At 47.3% G+C, this 23,897-nt stretch overlaps 1 protein-coding gene across 2 annotated transcripts in view; it reads right to left on the bottom strand.

The window, feature by feature from the left end:
* LAMP2 (lysosome associated membrane protein 2) overlaps positions 1-23,897 on the bottom strand; it is a 434,546-nt gene that overhangs the window by 334,793 nt on the left and 75,856 nt on the right. The gene's annotated exons all lie outside the window — the stretch shown is intronic.

The following is a 23,897-nucleotide window of genomic DNA, read 5'->3' as shown; positions in this document are numbered from 1 at the left end:
CCTGCGGGTAGATAGCCGAATGCTGTCTAACTGTTGTGCCGATTCCTTGTGGTCTCAGGAGTGCAGCGGAGCATGTAGTATAGTACCCAACTTCACCCCTCAATGTCAGGTACAACACTGACATACAAGTGATGACCAGGGGGAAAAGGGGGAACACAAGGAAAGGTAGTGAAGACACAGCGACCTGCAATCTTCACTCGGGCCAGGTTCTTTAACATCAGAACTGTGACTGAAGAGAAAGCAACAACTGTAATACAGTTCCCTCCCCTCGCAGAGTCTAAGGTGGTTGTGTAAGAAGAAAATCATCAAGGGGTATGTGTACCTAGAATGCCAGGTGTTTAGCTGATCCCCCTGTTGTGAAAGTATAAAGGATGTACTGGAAACGTGGAATTAAATCTCTGAAAACAAGGAGAGGCAATCAATGTTTGACGACTTAGACCATTGTCAATGATAATCTTTTCTATGTTATAACACACACCTCAAAGGACCAGTATACAAATGCCAAAGAGAAACAACTCTAACTATGAGCACCTAGTTAAGATTCACAAGGAATGCTCGGAAGGAGTATACAAATCAGAGCATGACTTTGCAGTCTACAGAGTACCTAACGGAACCGCTATCATATCGGATACAGAATACCAAATAGAGGAGAGCTCTATAAGTAATACGAACAGAAAAGGACTCTAATATAGGAGTCAGGATAATTCTCCTACACGTTAGAAAACAAGAAACTAAATAAGTGCAGGAACGGTCTGGTTCCTAAATCAAGTACAACAAACTAACTAGAGAATAAAGAAAAGTATTCCGTGAGGCCAACAAGACCTGTACTCACGGAAAACGCCGAAACCGAGACGCCACCACGAACTCCTCGGACGGAGCCCCACCAGTGACCCGGAACGGAGCACCAACTCTGGCTAATCGCGAAGCACTTCCTGGAGTGCTAGGCGGGCCTAAATGTGATTACAGACTCCGGTGCGCATGTGCGGGTGCGCGCGCATCCTCTACGAACGCTTCTTTGCCAACCACAGTTTTAGCAGTTTTGCCAACCCCGCATTCGAACGTGGACTGCGTATTGGTTTGGAGCCAGCAAGCATGACACTAACAGTATTATCTGAACTGGGCTGGCTATACTGTAGTCTGGTATCTGGTGGTCCTCAAAACTCTGATATCTGTAACAGGGATCACAGTTTTTATCCAAATTCGTAAACTTGAATGCTCATTCCTGGCCACCAGTACATCTTTTCTATTTCTATTAGAGATTTCAAGATCCCTGGATGTGTCAGACCCTCTCCCATATGTGCTTCTTAAACCAAGTAAGCTCTCCGCTCCCTGCTTGGAATTACTCTGTTCCCCCACTCCAGGGATTAGAGCAAAACGAACGGAGTTTGCATTAAATATGTATGTATTTGTGAGTTGATAGTTTAGAGGCAACGCTGCATGATTGCCTTCCATAGAGGCTTTTACTGCTAGTAACGTTTCACCATCTATAACTTTTTTCGCGTGAACGATTGTAGCTACGGAAGCCGTTTGCTCAGCTGCCTTCGCTGCTTCGTCAGCCAATGAAATCCCTGCAACGTGAACGCCATCATGCTGATGACTCAGTGTATGCATCACGCGAGACTTTTGTAGTTCTTTCTGTAACAGAACTATTTGTTCCCAAAGCATTTTATGCTTTGTGCCACCATTAGCATCGTTGAAGCCATTCTGAACCCAGTTCTGCAAGTATTCATTGTAAGATTGTACGCAGTAATACGAATCGCACACTTAGTGTGGGAAAAACGTATTCACCGTCTGTTGCAGCAAGAGAGTTAACCCATTGTATCCATCTCGGATGTGAAGCTTTAGCATTTGGGATGCTTGCTTTAGTCACTGCCTCTAGGGCAGGTACAGGTGTAACTCATTATGCGTTTACCCTGCGTGAGATTTTTCTCTTTTGCTACTGCAGTTTGAACCGCTGTCAGAATTCTCAGTAGAAGTGAATTTAATTTCTGCTTGTGTGTACAAGTGTGATTTGTATGCTATTGGTACCTTTTCTCCCTCATTAAAAAAGGTCAGGTATGTGAATCCGCATCTTCCTGGGATAACTGATTACAATGTTGCGAATGTTTGTGTGTTTGTAATTGTGTTTTAGCTAACAGGTCTGTTTGGACTGAACGCAAAATTTCTGTGTGTGCTAGAGTCCAATTAGTTGGTTTGAAATCAGGTTTGATTAGTTCGTAGAGAGGTTTAACCCTTTCTGCGTAATTTAGAACATAAGTTCTTCCAAAATTCAGGAAACCTAGAATGGACTAGGTTTTTCAGAGTTCTTGGAGTTTGAAGCAGCGCACATTTTTCTAGAACGTTTGCTGCCAGGCTTTTGCCTTCACTCGAATACTCTAATCCTAAAAATAGGACATTGAGGTGGGCAATTCGCGATTTCCTAAAATTGAATTTATACCCTTCAGAGGCGAAACCAAGTATTATGATGTTCACTCTTTCCAAGTGCCTGTCCCAAGTCGTCATCTGTAACATAGATGTCAGACACTACGTTTGTAGTAACTGTTACCCTGGCTGAAAATAACCCTGGACTATTCATGAATCCTAGGTGGGAGACGGCAAAATTGCCGCTGCGTCCCCATTGAGAAAGCGGTCAGATGCCTGCTTTCAGGTGCAATGTTTTGACAGAAAAACCCATTTGAAATATCTAATGTGGTTTTATATTTTTTGCGCACAATGTTATTAATCAGTGCTGCACTGTGTGCATTTTGTACTGCAAATGTTTTGCAACAAGAATTTAAGTGTCTGTAATCCAATACTAGACGATCTGAATTGTCTGGTTTGGAGACAGGAAACAATGGATTGTTCATTGACGAGGTGCATGTTTCAATCACTCCCTGGTATTTAAATGGATTTAAAATCTCCCCGACTTTTTTAGCTTCTTGCTTAACTGGGTACTGCCTTTGTGCAGCAAGTTGATTTTTTAACTGGATTTGATGGTGAGGAGAAACCTCATCCCATCCCACATGATTTTTATATAATGCTGGAGCCTGAGCTACTGCCCCTTTTCTGGCATAAGTATATTTTTTATATATTGGAATAGGATTTGAGAAGGCTGGCATAATTATCTCTTTGCTATGTGGGCACTCCCTGACAAATTCAGGTGGCCAGTATTGTTCAGCTAGAAGAATGTCATAGCCCTTAGAGAGCTTTTCCCAAAAGAGTGCTCTTATTTTACTAGTTTTGTCCCCCTCCATCCGGAGTGTTACTTCATATAACTTGTGGGGTACACTAACCCTGGTGTCTGCAGTTTCAACCTGAATGTATTCATTCAAGTCCACTGTCTCCAGATGATCCTCCGAACTATGGTAACTTCTGCTGCGCTTTGAGTCGTACGGACGATTGCACTGGACAACCAACCGAATCTCTGCAGCCTCGGGAGAGGAATGGGTGACTTAAGAGGGATACGTGATCAATTGCTTACAGGTGGCCGGGGCCACAGAGTAGCTAAGAACTAGACCGGGACATTAAGAGGAAGGTTTGGGCACCATTTTGGCAGAATCATGCTCGTTCCAGAGGTTTATTTCAGAGCCCACAATCTTGAGAAAACCGGTCAAGAAATGGAATGAGGCTGGCCTTAAAGGAACACCACCCACACAGGGCACCACACCATTCTTAAACAAAATTTTATGTTCAAAATGCAACATCCGAGCACATTACCAAATATATTAAGAAATTTAGAACAGATCTCAGATAACTCTGCAGTACCAACACCTTTTGTTGTGCAGTGGGATTCAGAGTTATGCCCATATCCTGCTGATGTCCCTATCCAATCAAAGATTGCCCCCCGCTTTGCCATATACACTATGCACATTTTCTTGCGGTCAGAAAACTGAACCCTTAACACTGAATACCCAAGGACATCTATACTCTTACCACTATATCCAACTGGATAGATATCTGGTGCCTGTAGTACAATCTTATCACTTTCAAACACAGCCTCCCATTCCCCCCCCCCCAACCATGGTATATGATGTGCCAGAGTCAGGCTCCTCCTCCAATCCCCTTTCCCCCCCAGACCATAATTTAACATTCTGGCATTTTTATGGTATAGACATCCATCAAGCCATCATCCTTCACACTAAAAATATTTTCACCTCACAACGCACACCTTGCGATTTTGCCCCTCCACACAGGCATAGTATCCTTTCTTGCCACTTTATTTTTTTTTTTACAAGAGGCAAAATTTGAAAAGCATCCAGGACTATTGGAAAGGTGGCCCTCATTGCCACATTAGAAACATTTCTGCCAAACCTTTAGTCAAAATTAGCATTCTCCCCGTGAGAAGTTTTTTTTGTTTTGTTTCTAGATCCTTAACATCTCCATCCTTGGTATCCAAACTCCTGTCACCAGTCTATTCCTATCTTACTGGACACCAACCTCATGAAAGTGCCATCCAGCTCTAGAGAGTCCTTGCATCTCTTTGCACATACCACACACACACTTTTATTTTTCATACCTTCCACAATAGCTATAGCCCCATTCAAATCAGGATTCTTTGTAAGCCGTTTCTCAAGCACCTTAATGGTATTTGAACATCTTACAATTTGGTCTCTGACTAATGAGTCACAGTTGTGTAAAGTCACAAGTGTGTTAAAGTTTAAGAATGCTGTGAGCTGCACTGTTTCCCTTGAGACCAGTGTCCCTCCCTGGCACTTGAAAGAATATTTCCTTGATTCGTTCAAATAAATTCAAATAATTTCAATGAGCTTGTCTTTCTTGGTTGATATCGTTCCTTTTATTTTTTGAAATTGATTTATCACATTGTTGTCAATGTTTTAGGCAAATGGCCCTGTGGCCCAATGCATTTCGGGCATCACCCTTAGTCAGGGGCCGTGTAACTTCCTGAAAGTAACCAAGTACAATTTTCAAAATCAAACATTTCTAGTACATATAATACATGCATTGAACTTTAGACATACTTTTGTGCTCATGCGTAATGGTAAGTGCGGGAGAATAAGAGGTGTTTAGTATAACATGTGAAAATAAATGAAACTGACGAGAGAAAAAATCGTGAGAAAAACATGAGATGATTTGCTGTAACTCACTTCATCTTAAGTAAATTTGTGATGATTTGTGTCATGCAGTGAAATGATCCTAAAAGGAACCATAGTTGGTTCGTGCACCCTAAAGAATGTTTAATTCGTGCTTTATTTGTTATATGCCGATTCTAACCTGATTCGAGAAAATCTCAGCTTCTGCGGGTTGTAGCGAGGCTGAAAAACAGTAGAAACCGTATTCAAAAATATGTACGCCGAGTAGCTATTTTAGTCATAATGTCCCTAAGGACATAAATATCTAGTTTAAGAGAGATCTCCTAAAGATTCACTCTAATTCCGCGCTCATCGGGTTCGAATTTCTGGTGGTATGCTAGTGTTTGTGTCCCGTGTTCTAATAGGCGTTTAGTGCATCATGTGATGTGGACTATGTTTTTCTCAAGATTTTTTTCTCTCGTCAGTTTCATTTATTTTCACATGTTATACTTAACACCTGATTCTCCCGCACCTACCATTACGCATGAGCACCTGATTCTCCCGCACTTACCATTACGCATGAGCACAAAAGTATATCTAAAGTTCAATGCATGTATTATATGTACTAGAAAGGTTTGATTTTGAAAATTGTACTTGATTACTTTCAGGAAGTTACACGGCCCCTGACGAAGGGTGATGCCCGAAATGCATTGGGCCACAGGGCCATTTGCCTAAAAGATTATGACAACTATAATGTGATAAATCAATTTCAAAAATAAAAGGAACGATATCAACCAAGAAAGACAAGCTCATTGAAATTATTTGAACGAATCAAGGAAATATTCTTTCGAGTGCCCGGGAGGGACACTGGTCTCAAGGGAAACAGTGCAGCTCACAGTATTCTTCGCCCCAGGTACATGGGGTGTTACTCCCCGGGCAGCACTAACCTAAATAGACATTGATCACAATCATTTAACAAGGTGTGCGTCTCCTATAAGGCAAATTTGGATTTACATTTCAAAGTTTAATAATGCAACATAACCACTTTTCTGGTTTCCCTTGCACTCGTCTGAAAAATCTGTGCCTCTCACACCATGTTGATCTGCTAGTCAAAATACATTTCCAACATCATTACCAATATACTGCAAATATAGTCCGGCTCATACTCGCTGGTCCAAAAACTTCACCCAGACATTCGTACATATTTGTGCCCTCAATACCTAGATTATGCGACAAAATAGCTTGTTGGTATATCGGAGGAACTTTTCACCACCAATAGAAATCAGGTAAGAATCAAATATCTGCTTCCATCTCTTCAACAGCAAAGCAGCCTCACCCTGGTCAGAGAAATTGTGGGAGCTGGTACATCTTAAAAACTAAAATGATACCAAGATCAGGAAAAGTGCGCTATCCCAACCCACACCATCAGTAAATACTTTACACAAAGCACATATTTCCCCTTGAAATGTTGCAATATTACAATAGCGGAACGTACACAACTTCAGATAGAATAGGCAATAATAAAGCTACTGTCAATTATTTCACCTAAACACTGCTATAAACTCGCATTCCAGTGTATACATTGGAATCTAGCTTTCCATAAGTGCACTCACACCTACAATCGTCTTATGTGGTGCTTTTCAGGTCTACACCTCACTGGTGAACACACTCCAAGCAGCACGCTCCCAAAAAAGTACAAAAGCAAACAGGCATGTACTAAAGTCATCCAAAGGCACCCCCATTCTTTGCTCACTGGTACTGGTGGTAACAGGCAGCCCCCGGGCTCTGCCTAACCAGCCCCCGGGCTCTGCCTAACCAGCCCCCGGGCTCTGCCTAACCAGCTCCTGGGGCAGTGCTTCGTTGAAAATACAGTGAAGACACCTACATAGAGTGAAGACACCGACATACAGTATGTTACACTATGGGTTAGGGTACCCCTAGGATTGGCATGGCCTCCTCTATAAGGTCCTAGTACATAATAGGGAAGGGGGATTAAAACTACCTTAAAGTCCCTAGTATAGAATATGTATGACAGTTAAGAGGCCAGCAGCCCTTTCTGCACTTGCATGTTTGCACCCCTGAAGGCGGAGGTCATTTTAAACGCAGCCCTACATTGCAGAACATGTAAATTGTGCTAAAACTCGACTTTGATGTTGGGGGCCACTTAAAAATGAATAAACTACAATATGATGGCATATTAGGTGAGCCTTAAAAAATAGGTTTTATATGCCCTGGTGTGAGAAAGTGCCCTCTTTTTGTAAGGTCACCCCCACTTTTGCCAAACTTTTGAGTGTGCCCTGGGTTCCTGACAATCAGGTACCCAGGGCATGTGTTCTTCACCTAAATCTGCATTAAGACAAAACCCAATTGTCACTCTTTGGCCACAGGTCAGTCCTTTTTAACCCCTTCCACACTCATGACGAGCCCAGCTCGTCATGGAGCAGGGCGCTCGCACGCTGATGCCGAGCTGGGCTCATCATGAATAAAGGAAAATAGCAATTCCCAGCACAGCAGGGGAAAACGCCTAGCAGCCAAGGTGTTAAAATGGTACCATAGGTACCAAGGGCACTGAGTCCAGAGAAGGCCTCTAAGGGCTGCCTCACTAATTATGCCACCCTTAGAGGCCTTGTACCTTTACCCACACTCAGTCATTGTTCTGCACCAAAACACGCAACCTGCAAAGCGAACAGTCAACATGGCGCACATCTGTGTGCCATGCCCACAACCCACTGCCCTGGCATAGGTCAGTCACCCCTCTGGCTAGGTGCACTATACCAGTGGTGAGGTTACAGGTGCTTGAGCCCTGTACCCCTACAGTGTCTAAACCAATTTAGACATTGTAATTGTAGTAATGCACTTAGGAGTATATGGTACTAGGGAGGTTATCATTAGAAACTCCACCGCACCAAAATGGCTTTACTGAAACCTGAGAAGTTTGGTATCATACTTCTAAGTATATTAAACCCACACGGATGTTGGTGCGTAATTTTATGAAAAATGCACTACTGAGGGAATCTTAGAGATGCCCCCTGAAAAAGACATCTGCAGCCCCTTTCTGGAGGCACTGACCCCCACCCCCCCCCCCCCCACCCCCTCAACCGAAGCTGGTAAGAAAAACCAGACGTCTGAAGACACCCTTGCACCAGACATCCCACAGCCTAGGGTGGCCCAACCGACAGTGTCCCAGCATCCCCACTTAGCTCTGCAACCAGTGGTCACCTCTGGAAGATCTTAGTCCTGAGCCTGCAGTGTTTGTTGCAAACCGGAGAATCCCCATTGAAAATCAACTGGGCACCGAATGCCAAAACAGCACCGTGCCCCCAGCCGTCGCTGCGGGTGTACTTTGCGTGCTAACCCAGATCCCCCTTTGCCCTGAGCCAAACACCAGGATCTTTGCTTCCACAATCTTGTGGCCAGCTCGTGAGCAGCCACCAACCAAAGGCCTCCTATCCCCCATTGGATAACATCGGCCGCACTTTGCACCAGGTAGCCCTAATGCCGCTGAAGGTGCTTTCAGAATGCATCCTTTGCCCCGGGGAAACCCTGGTTCGAACCCCAGAAAACCAACTCCCAACCCCAAGTACTTACCTTGAAACAGATAACTTAATTTCCTCCCATAGGACTGCATTCTTGTGAAAAGTGTAGAGTTGGTTTGAATGAGAACTTGAAAATTTGCATACAACTAATATCTGCTGTACTTACCTTTGCTCTAGGAAATGTCCCAGTGTGATATCTAGGCAAATCACACAGAGTAGAAAAAGTAATCTAACAGTAATCTAACAGTAATTGCCTCTGAATTGAAAGTATTTACAAACCTGTAACAAACATTTTCATTCAGCTTGCTTGTATGATTCAACCTGCCTTAAAAAGGACCATTTACATTTACCTGTACCAGGCTTGCTTGGTTCTAGAAAATAAATATAACTAAATATTTTTATACTAACAAATTTGTCTCAGTTCAGTGTTTGAGTGCAAGACATCATTTGTGCAGCTAGGAATTTAGTGCACGGCCCAGGTGGCCTGTACACCAGGGTTCCTTTGAAAGCCTGTTTATGTGTAAGATTAATAGTAAATGCGAAAGCTTCACACTGGTGCTTTGAATAGGCTCAAATTTGGCACGATAAATGTCCCTATAGATAATGGCTAGGCCTCCGCCTCGCCCCGAGGCTCTGTCTTGTCTAGCTACGCTATAACCTTCAGGGGTAGCTTGCATAAAATCTGGGCCTGATGCTTCATCTCCCCATGATTCTGTGATGAACAAGATGTCCAGTTTGTGATTATTCATGCTCTCCCTGATGTCCAGACTATGTTTGGGGAGGGAACGTGAATTAATAAGTGCGGCTCTAGTATACTGTGCCGCTAGAGAAGGGGCACCGGCAGTTATAGATGAATAGGATGTGGTATTTATCGCAGGCCGGGGAGGTGGCAGCGTGAAAGAACAGCCTACACATGATATGGACGTGGACAACAAATGTTTAACACTACCCTCTGATAAAGCCTTAATGCTCGCCCACACTACCACAAATAGAGAGTAAGGTGCCATCTACTTTTACTTCGGCCTACCTTTGGGGTTCCACTGGACAGTGCTTACTATACTTCATTTAGGTATAGTATATACAGAGCCAGCTTCCTACACCTGGGGATAGTGAAATTGCACATTTCACTTCCCTCATTTTAGTCAAGGGCTTCCATAAATCGACTTGTGCTAGGAGCACTGAGTAGTGAGAATCTGATATTTTTACATATTCAGAACCCCTAAAGTCTTCCATAGGTTTTCCAGGGGGCAGGGGTCCTGTAGATATAGTTATGGTCCTTATAGGAGATGTTTTCCAAGCCCTGGTGTTGGAGAGGTTTCCCAGTTAATTTTCCCCACTGCAGGTCACCCACCACAGTTTAACATGGCAAGAAGTTAATAATTCAGGATTACTGCCATGAAACTCAGAATTCAAGGACTAAGTTGAATGGTACCGATTAATCCAACAATATACTATTGTTGAATTAGCCTAAACTGTACAGACAAGAAGTTATAAGACTGGTCTGGAAGCCAACATTTAGCCTTTTAGTTATCAGCCCCGATTGGTCAGTATGGGGATTAGCCAGGCTGCTTTGAGGAGGTGATAAACAGCCCCTAGGGTGAAAGCCATTCTGGAGGATAGGGTTCTGCTGAATAGGAATGCAAGAGCAAGGGGGAGGGTTCGTAACAGGACCTTCAAAAGGAGGGGACAGGCAGAAGAAACCAGTTTACTTCCCGCCCCTGCCCTCTGGTCCCAGCATAAGTAATTTGCAGCTGAGCCATCCTGGAGGTTGGTTTAGCCAGCTCTTGCCGCTCTGCTGAGACTTCAACCATATTGAATTGGGGGGTGTTTTCTGGGAAACCACTGTGCCACACTATGGAGGAAATGGTCATATTCTGGGGTGTTGCCCTGTACCTCATTGGACAAGAGTGCCCCCCTGTGTGACACCAGAGCATACTGAATAAGTGTCAGGGGGGCAGTGCCTCAGATCTGCTGCTTGAAACCGAAGGAAGAAGGGTTCCTGCTGTAAGTTTGGTTTGCACCAACCAGGTCCAGCACTCCTGCCTGCTGCACAATCTGGAACTACAGCCCTGTGGATCAAACCTGCTTCAAAATGACTAAAAAGGATTCCCTGCAAGCTACAGGTACACAGAGCTCAACTGGACCATCACTACCGAGAATCCCCAGCCTGGAGTCCTACCAGTGAATTTCTAAGGGGTTTGTCCAAGTGGATTGTGGGAATTGAAGTCCCAAACTGTTAAGGACCATCTTGGAGCTTCCAGATCCTTGGGAGTAAATTGGACACATTGGTACCCTCCAAGGAACTTTACGAAGAAGTTCCAAAACTTTGGAGCAACTTTGAAAAAAGGTCCATAAGTGGACCAACTAGACCTGGCTAGGCAAGCCGGAGACTCAACCTCGAGCCGGCCTGCCCTCCATGTTCATCCTGCTGAAATGCTCTGAAGTCCTACTTCCAATTTGATCCGGAGTTGGTCTAAACCCCAGCCGGTGCTCCCCCACTGAATCCAACCTGGTGGAGAATAGAGGGAACCTGGGAGGAAAAAGCTCAGTAAAAGTTTTTAAGTCTGAACGTAGAAAATGTGACCAGGACGAACCGTGAGAGTCAAACTGCCCACCTTCAACCGCGAGCCTGTCTGGATCTTTGGTCTGGTCAACTGGATAGCTCCAGAGGTCTGACTTCCATAGGTTTGACTCTGATCTCATTGGAGGGCAAGCCGGCAAACACTGGCTGAATCCCTACTGGCCAAGAGCTTTGAGGGATCCCAGGAATGAACTTTTCTGGAGCTTTCCTAAGAGAAAAGGTTAAAACTTTGACAGAGGCCTACCACGAGGGGCAGGGGCCCATCGCAGTAAGCCTCAAACTTTGACTTTGTCCCGGTATAGCGTGACCATATGTCAAAATAGGCACTATAGGTTTCTATGTGCTATATAATGCTAAATCATTAAAAAAAATCATATGTCCAGTTCCCTACATTGGATTTTTAAATTTGGGTGTCATTTTACAGATAAAAATATATCTTATTTTCATAAATTGGTTTTGGATTTGTGTGTTGTGTCTGAATTGGTGTTTTTATTATTTGCTGAGTTGGTGTTTTAGGTGCTTTACATAACAGTCTCGGAAGTTACAAGACGTGGGTCTTGAGCTCACTGTGCCACTGGATTCAAGCTATCCTGGCTGATAAGGGGGTGACACACCGAAACCAGTCCTAGGATGCTAGTTTCCGGTCCAGGGAAGCCCTGTCTTGGCAGTTTCGGGCTGGACTGTTCCCATGAGGAACAGGGTCAAGACTGATTAGCATATGGCCAGGTCTAAACTGGGGTGGCATGGGGAGGAAAAGGATTGATTTAACCCAGATCTCTGGACTGTGGGTGAATATTTTGATTTGTTTTGCATTCCGCCCATCACTTGTATGTCTTTTGCAGTCTCTGAAGTTAAAGACTGCCTGCTCGCAGCTAGGCTACCAAGGGTTGAGCATGAGAATTTTCTTAGAGTTATACTGAGCCCAATATTTTTAGTGGCCTTATTGCCAGTGGCAGATATACCACTACTAATAATCCACTTTCCAATAATGCATTGTAACGGGTTCCACCATTCCGCATCCCCAGAATCAGGAGTACAATTGATTGAAAAAGTGTGAGCAACAGAAGAGTATGAATGAGAGAGAATCCGGTAGTAATAGAGAGTGCAAACTAGAAACTGTGTGCCAGGAAGAAGAACAAGTGAATGCAAAGAGAATGAGCGAGGACAAAATAAACCCAAGTGAACGTGAAAGGTTAAGAATGTGTTCAACAATTAGAGTCTGCCACGCACTCTAGTACATTGAAGGTAATTCTAGTCTTCTACTGGCACCCATGGCAAAATACAGGCACACTGGAGAATTTTTTGGGGTATAAAAAGGCTCCTATAACAAAACATCGGTACAATTTACTAGAGAGAATACTTGGATTATGGGCACCTGTGCAAGAGTGTTGGTTGTGGCACACTTGGCAATAATGTTAGCTGCATGCACATTGGCGATAATTATGGCCATGGGAAAGGACAATTGTGGCACTTGAACAGACAACCATGACAAAATGGTGGCCTGACATACTAGAGGTAATTTTTGTTTTAAGAACCAGTCGTGGTATATGTATAGAATCAAAAGATAATGTAGGGAAGGATCACTTGCCCTGCATAACCTGGGTATGCAAGTCGCGTACCGATATGTCCCAAATAAAAAACCCTCATACATGTGTTGTGTTGGATCCGGGCCCAGAGTGGTGGAGTCAGCACAAGTCGTGACTGGAGCGAGACCGCAGTAGGCCTCCGACTTATTGGAAACCAGTTGAGGCGCGAAATTAAAACCACTGAAGACCCCTTGAGACCCAACCAGGAGAAGGACTAATAGATCCCGCCTTTCACCTCTCCATATGAAAGGACAATTCCTTTTATAGGAGATCACTCACTGAGACGCCCTCGGTCTCAATACACCCTGCACTTTGGTCCTGAAGAAAGCCCACTTGACCAAATCAGGCAACCAAGGGCTGAAACAGGTTGACTTTTTTTTAATCACTAACCATAGTGTGCGAGAGACGTCACAACTCTCCAACACACGTTACAAACTTAACCATATCTCGAATCCAGATCCAATAAAGACTATTTTCTGGCTGTACGAGTATTTTAATTGTAACACCTCATACTTCACTGATCACTACTGCTTTTAACCAAGGGTGAACCTCCGGCTGGAGGATGCATAACCACTAACCCTATGATTATGCGAACACGTGACCAACTAGCGGAGACTCAAGATATACCGCTTTCTCACCAGCACAACACGTGTATGAGGGTTTTTTTATTTGGGACATATCTGTACGTGACCTGCATACCCAGGTTATGCAGGGCAAGTGATCCTTCCCTACTTGATCTTTTGAATTTGAAACTAAGGAAGCTGAACGGATCAAGTCTTCCTTCTCCCTCCAGAATTGATTTTTTGATATGTATAGAATCAACAGCAAAATTCTGACATGGGCATATTTTATGTAATTTTTGGCATAAGGAACACCTACATCATATGAAGGACATACGACAAAATGCTTTCCCCGACACAATGGAGGTAATGTTTCACACAGGGGGGGGGGGGGCATTACAAATTAAGTTAAGCTTAAGGATCAACTGCTACAAAGTGTCAGGTGCTGGCCAATTACAGACACCTGCACTTCCTCCCCAATAGGCTTGTGTTAGCCAAGGGCGAGATATAAAGGAGTTTCTGGTAATTCGCACCAATGTGCTTCCTTTTACTATACAGTGTTTTAGCTTGGGCTGCTCAGAAAAAGCTTCCTGGGCACACATGCATATAGGGTGGGATGGTGGTTACAGCTAAAGTGAAAGTAAAAGCTGGTCGCCCACCTCATTTTACTTTCATTGCATCTGTGGTCAGGGGCATATCTCAGGCCCCAAGTCTAGATTGCCGTGGGATGGGTATCACTGGAAAGGGGTGAAAATCCACTCTTCAATGGCATACCTGTCAAGTGGATCTAAGCTTGGGGTAGGTCACAGGAGTGTGTCTCTCCCCAGAACGGGTCTACACACTACACGAGGGATTTGGGAGAGGCCCCTTAAAGAAGGGCTTGTGCTCCCACCTCCAAATTCAAGTCTTTCTGCCTCTACGCCTCTCCCGGATGGAATGGGAGCGATTACCCCCAATATGCCCCCCTGAGGGGCAGAAACCCCACTAGACAACAGGGAGATGTTAAAATAAAAAGAAGCATAGGGCGGTTGGGCACTGCCCTCATTGGGCAATTATCCACCGGCAGGATGTTTGTGGGAAGCGGGTGGAACGGAGTAGATTGCCCCAGGGAATTCAAAATGGCACCAAACAAATAAGCGTAGTAGGTGGCCTCCACTGGCATTAAGCTATTCCTGCCACAGGAGGGAGCGTAGTAGTTGGCCTCCACTGGCATTAAGCTATTACCGCCACAGGAGGGGTTAGTGTTTTTCTAACCACCCCCTCCCATTTAGGATATTTGTCCCGATTGGCAAGGTTGTCCCAAATCTGCCCCCTCCCTCTGGGGGGTGGGTGTGGTAGAAAGCCCACTAGACACCAGGGATTTGGTTATCGAGGCAAACGGTGCTGGTGTTGCACTCTGGCTCACACCTGCCTCCATAAAGGACAAACCAGTCTGTCTGCTCTCCAGGGACAGAGAAGGGATTTGGCCCCAATTTACCCCTGTGGGTAGAAAGCCCACTGTATGGCAGGAATATATAATTAAATAAATTCATGGAGTGGGACTGGTTCATCTGGACATCAATCCCCCCCAACTTCACCCCTAAAGCCTCAATCTTTCTGCTCCCCTGTGCACTAAAACATCCAATGGTAAGGGAGAGGACGTTTGAGTCTTTGAGGGCTGTTTTTACTTATGGGCCAGGAGGGAAGGGCTGAATTCCAACATCGTCCCACTAGCTATACTGAAAGACAGCACTTTCTGGGCATGAGTGGACAGCACCCTAGGAAGTCTACCAAACCCAGGCATTTATGAAAACTGGACACCCAGGGGAGTTCAGGGTGATGTGCTTAGTGTGGATCCAACATTATTCTCTAGCCCACAATGTCCTGCAAACTATGCCTAAAAACAAGCCTTTTTCTTGCACTCTGTGACAATCAATCATATCATTTGTAAAGCATACTACTCACCTGTGAGGGTCTCAAGGCACTGGGGTGGGGAATGCTGCTACTGCTCGAAAGCCAGGTCTTGAGGAGTTTACTGAAGGTCAGCAGGTCTTGGGTCTGATGTAGGTGGATTGGGAGGGTGATCCGCAGAAGAAATAACCTCAAGCTCAAATCCTGCTAAAATAGTTTTTAAACTGGTACAAGAACTTCAGAGCAACAAATCTTCCTCCTCCAATATTTCCTCCGCACAGCAATGTGAAGACCTTGCCACATTCTTTGTAGAGAAAGTACAAAAAAATGTACAAATCATTCCCACAGCACTCCCCTGCTCCGACCAACCCTACCAATTCCGGTACCAACGGCTCTCCCTTGATGCAAATTCCAGAAATCTCATATGAAAACCTCACTATACTATGGAGAAAAGTCAAATCCTGCTCTCCAGCCGACTCCTTGAGACCTACTCAATTTATGGAATCTCTCGTTTTCTTTCTGCCTTCCCTGGCTTCCATACTGAACCTCTCCTTCGCATTGGCTTGCGACCCGACAGCCTGGAAACAAGCCTGGGTCTCCCCTATCATCAAGAAACCCACCCTGGACCCATCCAAACCTGAAAACGTCCGACCCATCTCCCTGCTCCCATGGCTGTCCAAACTTGCTGAGGCCATGCCAACAACGCCCTGTCCCTACACTTGGACCAAAACTACAGCCTGGATCCATCCCAAAACGGGTTCAGACCGGGCCACAGCACTGAGTCTGCCCTCCTGGCTACGACTGAACACCTCCGGACGATCCTCGATGCCGGTCAAAGTGCTGCGCTGCTTCTACTAGACCTCAGCGCAACCTTTGACACGGTGTCCCACAACATCCTACTCAATCGTCTAGAGACTGTAGGGAGTTCCGGACGTGCCTTGGAATGGTTCCGCTCCTTCCTGAAAGACAGATTTTTCCGGGTATCAGCTCCCCCATTTCTATCTAAACCTCATCCCCATTGGACATGGAGTCCCACAAGGCTCTGCACTGAGCCCATCCCTTTTTAATCTGTACGTGCAACCACTTGCGGATGTGGCTAAAGAGTGGGACCCAACGCTGATGACACGCAGCTGGCCATCACTCACAGAAGGCCCTTCCACCTCGGCCTTGAGATTTAGGGATGGCCTTGCCGCAGTGGCCCAATGGATGACGGACAACTGCCTGCAACTCAATGCAGGCAAGACGGAGGTTTTACTCCTTGGAAAGAATACCAACTACTGGAATGAGCACTGGTGGCCCTCGTCACTAGGCACCATCCCACCTCCTAAAAACCTGGTCAAAAACCTAGGAGTTTGGATGACTCCTCACTCAACTTTCAGACCCACACAAAAAAAGTGGCAGCTACTTGTATCGGTCTGTTGAGTCTCAACCCCATACTTTGCTTCTTCGACGCCAAGGTTTGTCAACTCATTGTCCAAGCCACGATCCTCTCCCGCCTAGACTATGGCAATGTTCTTCTTCTTGGCACCAACAAAGGAGAGAGCGCAACTGCAACGCGTGCAGAACTCTGCGGCAAGAGCCTTGGTTGGTCTCCCCCCGCAGATGCTCTGCTAGAGCCACGATCCACAAGCTGCACTGGCTACCTATTGACTCCAGAATTCAGTTTAAAACCCTCATTATGACTTGCAAAATCATTAAACTCGGACGCCCAGAACTGTTGCAACCTCTCCTTACACCCTATGTGCCACGGCGTAACCTGCGCTCCTCAGGCCAACACCTACTGAGCGTACCCCGCACAAAGCTCTGCCGCACAGGCGGACGCTCCTTCGGGGGTTCTGGGAGCCAAGCTGTGGAACAATCTGCCACTGAACATTCGCTCCCTGGAAAACCTGTCTACCTTCCGGAAGACCATCAAGACCCACCTGTTCCCCTCCCACTAGGCCTTCTCTTTCCCTCCCTTCCCATCCTCAGTAGTGTATCTGCAGTTCCTAGCACCGGGACGCCTCTTTGCTGGGGCAGCTGTGTGCGCTTCACCAAAACCATAACATTAACATTCCAGGTCTTTGCGGCGAGGTGGGAGAATGATCTGCCGCCTGAGGTCACTCTTCGGAAGCGGGGGACTGTAGCGAGGGAAGCGGAGGGGAGCTGGCGGGTGGGGTTGTAGAAGCTGAGTCGTCTGTTTAAGTACGTTGGTCCGGTGTTGGAGTGACCGGGAGCCAGTGCAGGTCTCAGGTGGAGTGTGATGTGGCTGCGGCGAGGGATGTCGAGGATCAGGCATGCAGAGGCGTTCTGGATGCGTTGGAGCAGTCTCATGAGTTTGGCCGAGGCTCCTGCGTAGAGGGCGTTTCCATAGTCCAACCTACTGCTGACAAGGGCCTGGGTGACTGTTCCTCTCGTTTCAGTGGGGATCCACTTGTAGATCCTACGGAGCATGCGGAGGGTGTTGAAGGAGGAGACAGCGTTCATCTGTTTAGTCATGGAGAGGGTGGAGACGAGGAGGACCCCCGAGGTTGCGTGTGTGTGTGGTCGGTGGGTGTTGGAGCGGTTCCCAGTGCGGTCGGCCACCAGGAGTCGTCCCAGGCCGAAGGGTTGATCAGAGGATGAGGACCTCCGTCTTGTCCAAGTTCTGTTCCTCATCCATTCAGCAACGGCCTTCATTCCTTTGTGAAGGTTGGTTTTGGTGGTGTGGGGGTACTTGGTGAGTGAGAGTATCAGCTGGGTGTCATCGGCGTAGGAGAGGATGTTGAGGTCGTGCTGATGGAGACGTGGGCGAGCGGTGCCATGTAGATGTTAAACAGAGCTGGGCTGAGGGATGAGCCCTGGGGTACGCCGCAGATCTCGGTGGCTTTGGAGCCGAAGGGGGTGGGGCGGGGGGGTGGGGGGGGCGGACGCTCTGTGTTCTGCCGGAGAGGAAGGAGGTGGTCTAGTCCAGGGCCTTCTCTTGAATCCCAGCGTTGGAGGCGTGTTCGTAGTGTGTGGTGACAGACCGTGTCGAAGGCGGCTGACAGGTCCAGGAGGATGAGGGCCGCCGTTTCTCCGTTGTCCAGCAGGGACTTGATGTCATCGGTGGCGGCAAAGAGGGCAGTCTCAGTGCTGTGGTTGCTCCGGAACCCGGACTGGGAAGGGTCCAGGATGTTCTCCGAGGTAGCGGGTCAGTTGTTAGTTGACGGTCCTCGATGACCTTTGCCGGGAATGGGAGCAGGGCGATGGGCCGGAAGTTCTTGAGGTCCGCCTTGGGTTTCTTGAGTAAGGCGTTGATCTTGGCATGCGGTTGCTGTCTCGAAGGAGGTGTTGATGACTTTCCGGAGATGGGGTGCGATGGATGTGCTGGCTTTGTTAAAGATGTGGTGTGGGCATGGATCTGATGGAGATCCGGAGTGGATGGTGTTCATGATTTTGATGGTGTCATCGTCATTGATGTTGGTCCAGTAGAGCAGGCGATGGCGGTCGTGGGGGCAGAAGTCTCAGTGGTTGTCGGGGTGGTCGTGGCGTTGAAACTTTCGTGGATGTCTGATCTTGCAGTGGAAGAAGGTGGCCAGCGAGTCGCACAGGTCTTGCAAGGGTGGGACGTCTTTGTTGGAGCGTTCCAAGAGCTCTTTGCTGTTGTGCGTGTTGTTGTCTAGGCTGTCTTTGAAGGAGGCCCTTTGGGTGGATCTGATGAGGTGATGGGGTCTGCGGGTGGCATTCTTGTGGGCGGCATGGCTGTCCTTTCACAGAGCCAGATTTTCTCCAGCTTTCGGCAGGTTTGCTTGGAGGCCCGGAGGTCTTCAGTGAACCAGCTGGCTTTCGTGTTTGTAAGATTGTTGGAGGGTTTCTTGATCAGGGCAAGAGTGTTGGCGCAGTCGTTGATCCACTGTCTGAGGTTGCGGGCGGCGGGGTCGGTGGGTGGGTGGGTGGGTTCTGTCCAAGGGTGGTGGTTAGCTGGTCTTCGGTGACTTTACTCCAGTAGCGGTGAGGCATTTGTTGGGTGCGGTGGTGCGTGGTGGGTTTCTCAAAGGTGAAGTGGATGCAGCGGTGGTCGGTCCAGTGGAGTTCAGTGGTATGGTTGAAGGAGACGTGGGGGTTTGCGGAGAAGATGGGGGTCAAGCGTGTGACCGGCGGAGTGGGTGGGTGTTGTGAGTAGTTGTCTGAGTCCGAGGTTGGCTAGGTTGTCGATCAGGGTGGTGGAGTTGGTGTCGTCATTGTTCGAGGTAGAAGTTCAGGTCCGAGGAGGATGTAGTCCAGGTGTCGGTGATGCCGAGGGAGTCGTTGGTGTTGGTCGAGACTGAGTGTTCCTGTGGACGATGGAGATTCCTCCTCCCGCTCTGTTGGTGCGGTCCTTGCGGGTGATCTTGTAGCCTTCCGGGACGGCAATGGCTATGTCGGGTGCTGAGGCAGGGTTCAGCCAGGTCTCAGTCAGGAAGGCGACGTCTGGGGAGGTAGAGTAGGTCCCAGAGTTCAACGGCATGTTTTCGGGCGGAGCGGGTGTTGAGAAGGATGCATCTGAGGTGGTTGGGTTCTTTCCTGGTCGGCAGCATGGTGGGACGGATGCTTGTGAAGCTGCAGGTCCGGCTGGTGAAAGCTCCATGGGTGCGCTTCGGGGCGGCCAGGAAGCAGGTGCGTGATCGTCCGGTGTTGAGTGCGTGGAGGGTTCTGGCATCGTAGCGGTGTCGGGCGTCGTGGCATTCGTTGTGTCCAGGGGTCCTGGCGCGGTCCAGGCACAGATGGGCTCGACTTGGGTGCGCCAGCGGCACGCCAGCAGCGTGCCCGCCGAGTGCGGCCGTGTAGCGGATTCCATATGAGGGGATGTGGGAGGGAGGAGCAGTTGGGAAGCAGAAGCGGGCGGCGAATGGGATTGCAGGTGGGCGGGGCAACAGGGACGCAGCGGCAGGAAAAATGGGCGGGCCGCGGGAGAACTGGGCACAGGAAGGAAAAACAAGTTTAGGCAAGAAAGCAAGTACAGGCACAGGGGGATAAAAACAAGTCTGGGGGAGGAGCCAAGATGGCGGACGGGACGGACGTGTGAGCTCCCGGCTCCGCACGCCGCCTGCTTTTAAACTATTATCCTGGCACTTGTTCGCCCCTACACCGAGCAGGACCGGAGACACTAATGCGCTGCTGCGGATGGCGTTCTTTCGAGATCTCCGCCGGCTGATTTGATGCGAGACCCGGGACGCACGCTGGCCTCCGAGGCTGCCCCTGAAGCCCTCGCCGTTCGCCGCCGCTGATCATGGCTGGACACTACCGGTGAGGCGGGCTGGGAAGGCGTCGTAGCTTGTGGATGGCATGATTGATCGCGGGACTGTTGTGGCTGACCCCCCTCCTTCCCGCTGGTTTCCCGTTGCCGGAGGAGTTCCTTCCCTATGTGGCCGGCACTTCGTGCGGCGCTTTTCTGAGCTACACTGCTCCACGATTGGAGGGACTCCATCTTGGGGCGCCTTCCCAGCTCCTGGACTCTGTGAGGTCTGTTTGGCAATCGTACCTCTGTGATGCTCGGCCTGTCCTTGAGCGAGGGACCATACTGACGGTTTCATTGTGTGCTGTGAGCCGCCTGAGGATGCAGGGGGACTGGACCTACACGGATGTCCTGGCAGCCCTTTACGATCTGCGGACAACATGGTGGAGAAATGCCCGGGAGCCGACTCGGAAGATCGAGATGGCTGTGCCTGCAGCAAGGCGACTGGATCCTGCTGGCCCCCCGGGGCCTCTAACCACTTCAGCATGGGATACACTGTTGTCGAGTGCGACGGCGTGGGAGCTGCGTGTCTCTGGCAACATTGTTGTGCGCTTTCCTATTGAGGAGACTGTGGATACAATGTCTCCCTCCGCCCCAGCTGCTGTGCTTCTGCCTGAGACCTCGTCCCCGGGAGCCCTCTCCCCGGTCTCCCAGTTGCTGACTCCTTCGGACACTCCTGCCCCCTGTGCTCCCTTTCCGAGAGTGAGGAGTGCTCACTATCCTGCCATGGAGGGGAAGATTGTCCCTGTTGACACTCTACAGATTGTGGACTCGAGACTCTTGTCCCTTCCTCCCCTGCTTCTTTGCTGTCGGAAACGGCCATCTTGCGCCTTTGTCCTGACTGAGGGAGGCTCGCAGTGGTGGATATGCTTGGGGTGTTTTCGGCGTTCGGGACAGGGATGAAGGTGACCTCCTCATTGGTTCTGATTACTTGGCTGGCGGAGACCCGGATTGAACTTAATTCTTGATATATGATCATTGTTTTACGGTATATCCTGTTCCCTATTATTCATACTGCAAATTGTTTTGTCCTGATGTTCATTCTTGCTGACGGGGGGGGGGGGCGGGGGGGGATGTGGTGAATCTATTTTGACCTGTGGTCCTGAGAGTTTTCGATCCTTGCCCTCCTGATCCAATGTTCCTAATCTTAATGCATACGGTGTGGGAGCTATTTGCGGCTGGAGAGTCCGGGAGCTCTGGGGTTAGGTGGGCTCCTCCCCACCTTATTATTTGGGAACTGTAGATTAGTTTATTCTTTTCTCACTTCCTATATTAAACGTGTTATAGCTTTCTCTTTTCTATTTCTTTTTCTCCTCTTCTTTACTTGGACTATATTTCGGGTTCTTTAGTGGGCGACAGACACTGCCGGGGGGGGGGTAGGCCGTAGCCTCCGCATTGGTGTAGGGTGGGGGGGGGGGTTTTATTTTCATATTTCGTTTCTATGGGCCTTATTTTTGTATATTTTCTGCGCTTTTCTTAACTTGCTTCTGTTCTGGGTCCGCGACAAGGTTTAATAGGGAGTGGGTGGCGTTGTTAGCGATGCGCAAATGTTGACTGACACTCTTGTGGTTTACCCAGCACCGCTAGACTATTTAGGATGTTTACCTACACTGATGGATTCAAGTATATTGCTGCCTGTTCATGTAGGGTTGTTATTGCACGGACGCAGTTCTTCTTAGTTTCTATCCTTCATTGATTGCTTTTGGGGGGGTAAAATTTCAAAATTAACCTACATTGCTCCTTTCCTCGGCGACGCGTTTACTCAGTGTAACTTTATTGGATTGTTGCTTACTGCCTGCTGCCGCTGGGGAACTGTATTGCTTACACTTGTGCCTTAAATGTGTCGTGGCCGGCCTGATGGTTGTGGGCCCGTATTTGTTTCCCTTTTATGCACAATAAAGGTTTATAAAAATTTAAAAAAAAAAAAAAACAAGTCTGGGCAAGAAAGAAAGTTAGGCACAGGGGAAAAAAAAGAGATTAGGCAAAAACAATGCAGGCAGAGCCGTGCAGCAGCGTGGGGAGCGACCTGCCTGCGAGCAGTGTCAATGTTTTGGAAAAAGCAGGGATCCATAAAATTACATCTACCTGTTCCTTCACTTGCTCCGATAAAAATGTTACAGTACTTGTTGGGCTGGAATTACTCCCTGCAACAAGAACTGATCAAACCAGGGTCAATAGTAGTCCTCTCAAGGGACTCCAATTGAACCATTCTCCTACTAATGAGGCACACTGAAGTCTCCGTGGTGTATATCTTCCAAAAAGGTACAGGTTGGCTAATTAGTACGGGCTAATCTAGGGCCCAAAACTCACTACTACAGAAACGGCTTTCAGTGGAAAAACGTGATGTGTCCATGTTGCATTTTAGGCTGCTTCCTGTAGCAGGAACTAACCATACCCACACAAATGAGGTACCATTTTTAATAGGGAGACGTGAGACAGAACACTAGAACATTTATCATCAATTTGATTTCTATGCATTTGTGCCTTTTAAATGCAAGTCAGTGTGTAAAAAAAAATTCGAGAAATGCTCTGAATCCAATGATCGCATGCGTGCACACAGATTCTGAGATGTACAAATTACCAAGGCTCCTAAACAAGATATCTGCTGCCCATTTCAGAAATAAATAAGTTTCCTTGATACGCATTTTTCACTCTATACATTTTATCAAATAAATGAATCTATACTCTGTATACAATGAAAAACCATTTTAAGGTGCAACTCGAGGGTTGGCTCTGGGTACATCGGGTTCTTGGACAATGTACAAAACCTATAAATTCCTGCAACCCGAAGGGTCTACCGATGACCTTGTATTCTGCTTTTGTAAATCGTCCAGCAAGAGAAAAATTAGAGATGAACGCTGTCAAAAAATTCAATACGCAGTTCTTTTCTTGGCCCCCCTCCATGGAAATCCACAAACCCTGGGAAGCCTTAGAATTTCCGGGATATTGGGAGGGGAAAAAAAATAATGACGACGCAAATTTAGCACGGATACCTTATGTGGAACATCCCACATCAAAAAAAAAACCAAAAAAAAACTCAAATTGGGTGGAAAAGCCTCAGTTAAGTAATTGAAATGCACTATTTCACCTCATTTTTTTGCTGTAATCTTCAATATTATTAGATCTCAGCTTCATTTGGTGCACTCATTCGCTACAATTCAGAGCAAGTATTAGGGGCCCAGCACTATCACAGTCGTGGTCAGCAAGCTAGTATAGGTGGTATCAAAAATGAACATTGGTGGTATACTAATAAAGTAACTTCAACTTTATCAATGATTGCAATATTTTCTGTGTTAAAAGCTAATGCAAAACTTCCTGGACGATTCTGGGGTCATATGATGTCATTATGGCCAAAGGATGAGCAATGCCACTTTTGCTTAATTGACGTCACTGCATCTACAGAAACTGGACTCGCAACAAACTACACTCTGATGGGAGAGAATGGAAGAGGGAAAGGTAGGAGCATGGCATTTGCAAGACTGTTTATTTAAGTGTTCTGGCAGTCAGCGGATACAGAGTA

Source organism: Lissotriton vulgaris, chromosome 4_1 (assembly GCF_964263255.1).
Source record: "Lissotriton vulgaris chromosome 4_1, aLisVul1.2, whole genome shotgun sequence".
In the NCBI taxonomy this organism is placed as follows: Eukaryota; Metazoa; Chordata; class Amphibia; order Caudata; family Salamandridae; genus Lissotriton; species Lissotriton vulgaris.
This window is presented reverse-complemented; position numbering and strand designations above follow the sequence as displayed.